At 35.7% G+C, this 3,944-nt stretch overlaps 1 long non-coding RNA gene across 1 annotated transcript in view; it reads right to left on the bottom strand.

Annotated features, from left to right (window-relative positions):
* Positions 1-516: 516 nt before the first annotated feature.
* Positions 517-3,944, bottom strand: part of LOC107711459 (uncharacterized) — a 13,670-nt gene continuing 10,242 nt past the window's right edge. The window contains exon 3 of the long non-coding RNA XR_001636705.1: positions 517-798. This is a non-coding gene — a long non-coding RNA (uncharacterized LOC107711459). The remainder of the gene's footprint in view (positions 799-3,944) is intronic.

Below are 3,944 nucleotides of genomic sequence, written 5' to 3'. Positions count from 1 at the left end.
AAACCAGTCATATAGGTCAATTTTTTTTTATTTTTTTTTTATTGAGATTTATGCATCATCTGAATAAGCTGAATAAATAAGCGTCCCACTGATGTATGGTTTGTTATGATAGAACAATATTTGGCCGAGATACAACTATTTGAAAATCTGGAATCTGAAGATACAAAAAAACTAAAATATTGAGAAAATCGCCTTTAAAGTTGAAATGAAGTTCTTAGCAATGCATAGGCCTATTTCTAATCAAAAATTAAGTTTTGATATATTTACGGTAGGTAATTTACAAAATATCTTCATGGAACATGATCTTTACTTAATATCCCGATGATTTTTGACATAAAAGAAAAATCGATCATTTTGACCCATATAATGTATTGTTGGCTATTGCTACAAATATATGCGTGCTACTTATGACTGGTTTTGGTCAAGGGTCACATATATAGCTCAGGTTGGTTGGTACTTTATCATGTATTGTAAAACCTGCAAAACATTTGTTGTGATCATTAAGTAGTTCCTCAACATATTTATTAATCTAAAATAGAATCCTTGCACTATTTATTCCCAATTTAGACTGGAAATGTCATATCAATGAACAACCTGTAATCCGTAGTACACATTGAGAAGTGCTCAAGTATGGGTCATAGACTATCACACTGTAGGAATCCGTGTTCTGTCCTCTCCCATAAACAGATGGCAGCCCGTGCTGGGATTGTTTGCGGATGATGACCCATTGCTTTGTCAAATCTGGCCGGCGCTCAAGTCCTCGTCCACTGCCTTCAACTACTCGTGCACTACAGGAGTCTGGCAAAAGAGAGCGAAGCACACTTCAGTAGGGAGAGGTTTAGCCAGCAGTCGTATGTTAAACTAAACACAGTCCTGTCAGCTCACTTACACCCCGTCTACACTGCTAGCGACACAGTAAAAATAGAAAGCTCACGCTCTAATCGATGAAGCCATCTTTAACATGCACAATAAGCGTGCATTGATGAATAAGCTTTGTTGGTTATAATGAGAACGTTCTTGGATTGCTGCGTTTCACAGTTGCAATGTAGATGCCGTGTAATTGTGAGAACAAACAGTAGAGGTTTAAAAGGTCAACAGTATGCATAACCCATTTTACTTAGCAAGAAAACAATATAGCACCAGATTTTATTCACTGGGAATTGGTTGGTTCAAGAAAGGTGGATAAGAGGATGGCCTACCTAAACAATAGGCCAATAAGAGGCTGGATGGCCTACCTAAAACACAGCTATGACTTAGTGGATGTATGTATGTATGTATGTATTTATGTATGCATGTGTGTGTGTATATATATATATATATATATACACACACACACACACACACACACACACACACACATTACATACTTACATATATGTATTTACACACACCACAATAATTGATAATTAACCACAATAAAAAATAAAAAAAAATCACAATTTTATTTGCATTATTTTTTCAATTTTATTAGCATTTATTTTTATATTTTCAGTTTTATTTTTAGATAGAGATTTTTTTGTATTTAATAATAAATATTTGTTTATATATATATATATATGTATGTGTGTGTGTGCGTGTGTGTGTGTGTGTGTGTGTGTGTGTATACATTAATTTAATTGAATTGAAAAGTATGTAAAGTCAAACTTCTGTTGTTTTAACTGAAATGCAACATTATTTCAGTTACATCAGTTACAACAACATCATTATGCACATGCAACATTCTCCAGGTTCATATTCAGAGTAAATTGAAGAACTTATTGTGAACTTATAACTTATTTTTATTTAAAGAAAATCCTGACCAGGGATGTACAGGACAGTGAATCATTGTGATAATACATTTAGCACTACTGAATAAAGGCTGAATGCTAGATAATAATGTTAAAATAGTCCATGTATTAATGTTAAAGTGAACCATGTCACATGATATACTGTACATTGTGCATCCACTATCTGAAACTCAATCCTAAAACGTTGATATTTAAGAGACGCTACAGTGCTTTCTCTCAACTTTAACAACCCCATGAGACAAACTCCACAGGTTAAAGCAAAAATGCACAGTCTTAAGATGTCTTAAAAAAAACCTGCATCGACTCACGTTGAGCGAGTGCTGTCTGGGGAACGGTCTGAGGCCTCGTTTGATGTGTTTCCTCTATCCTTTTTAAGAGTAAAGGTCACTGGTTTTGCAGTCACCTGTTCAGGCCGACTGACATTCAAAGTTTTTCATAGCTTGTGGCTTTAAATGAAATCCCAGGGTAAAAACCATCCACCCCTTATCAAAAAAAAAAAAAGGCCTGCACCGTTTCTACAGAGAATTCACATCTTCCTGCAAGGTTTCTGGGTCTTCAGAAATTACATCAAAGTCCACATTTAACCTTTATCGGCGCAGGAAAAACGATGGGCTGGAATATTGTGTATGAGGCTTATGACGGCCATCTACATGCCGTGATAAGGAGGAAAGTGGAAAGTGATGACACTGAGGAGGGGGAAGTGTCGCTGTCATAATGTGCAGTGGTAATTATCAGTCTTACTCTCTCAGGGCGCCGAGCCCGCTGTATTTACATCATCTGCCCCAGGCATCTGCCGCAGCCTTGCGAGAGTATGAAATTGAGTTTATTTACGCCACCCACTCTTAGTACCACACAATATCACTCATCACGATTCTCTGCAGGAAAATCACACACGCGGCGGGCCGAAGAGAGTCCAACAATCAGACGTGCTTTATGTGTTTAGATTGGATTGTGATGTAAATGATGGTCGTTCGATGTCTTTTAATCAACTTCTGAACACAGGAATGGAAACGGCTGTAGCACGTGAAGCCTTTGGACTACAGGCGTCATTGTGGTCTCTTTTGGAAGACTTTTGAGAGTTTGTTATGCATTAAAGTCATACAGAAAAAAAAATAAAAAATTTATTGGCAATTTTGTTTGCATTATACGGAGCTCCTAAGCCGGGGACATGATGGACAAAAATGCAATGGGAGGAAAAATATGCTTTCCCCCAAAAAACTGTTTCGCATGTAAAAATTCTTCATTCTCTCAAGAAATGTTGTGTTCTTTTGTTTTTCATTCCCCCGAGAAACTTTGCATTCTCTCGCAAAAGTATTGTTCAATACTTTCACGTGTGCCCACAAAAACTTTGCATATCTCCGCAAAACTTTTCCTTGTATTGTGTTTGTTTGCAAAAGCACTGAAATATAGTTTTTCTTCCAGCCTAATTTTACAAGTTTTGCTAACAAAATTTATCTGAGAAATTCAACATTTTTGCAGGCAAACATAAAAGCATTGGCATGTAGTTTTTCATCCCACTTAATATTAAAAGTTATGCTATATGAACAACATTTCTAAGGGGAATGCACAACCTTTTGAGATTGAATTCAAAGTTTCTCAGAAAAATTTCAAATATTTGTGGGCAAATGTAAAAGGTATATTGTTTTTCATCCCACTTCACATCAAAAGTTTTGCTATCGAACACAAAGTTTCTCAGGGAAATGCAAAACTTTTTACAAACGAATTGACAGTTTCTTAGAGAAATGCAAAATGTTTGTGAGTGAATGCAAAAATAGTGAAATCTAATTTTTCCTTGTAGCATTAGCATTAAAGATATTCAAGAGGGGATATTCAAGATATTCAAAGATATTCATAAATCTGCTCTTTTTTATGTGTAAATGGCATCAAAGTCTGACCATGTTGATAAGAAAGATTATTAGAGATTTCAAAATATTAAAGATTATAAGATGTGTGTTGTGACCAAAAAAATGCCCATATAAGCACAAATGAAAGAAAAAAAAAATCAGAATTGTATAGTACGTGTACAGTGCAACGCCAAAGAGCTTTTTTACATTTTAGAGAAATCTTGCGATACCGAACAGGACCACATGGAGATGCCAAAAAAAAAAACCTAAACCAACCGCCTGCTGACTGCATATATCTACTACAGTACACGGA

This window comes from Sinocyclocheilus rhinocerous, unplaced genomic scaffold (genome assembly GCF_001515625.1).
Source record: "Sinocyclocheilus rhinocerous isolate Xijiao unplaced genomic scaffold, SAMN03320098_v1.1 scaffold3037, whole genome shotgun sequence".
Classification (NCBI taxonomy): domain Eukaryota; kingdom Metazoa; phylum Chordata; class Actinopteri; order Cypriniformes; family Cyprinidae; genus Sinocyclocheilus; species Sinocyclocheilus rhinocerous.
Note: the sequence above shows the minus strand (reverse complement) of the source record. Positions and strands in the feature narration are given on the sequence as shown.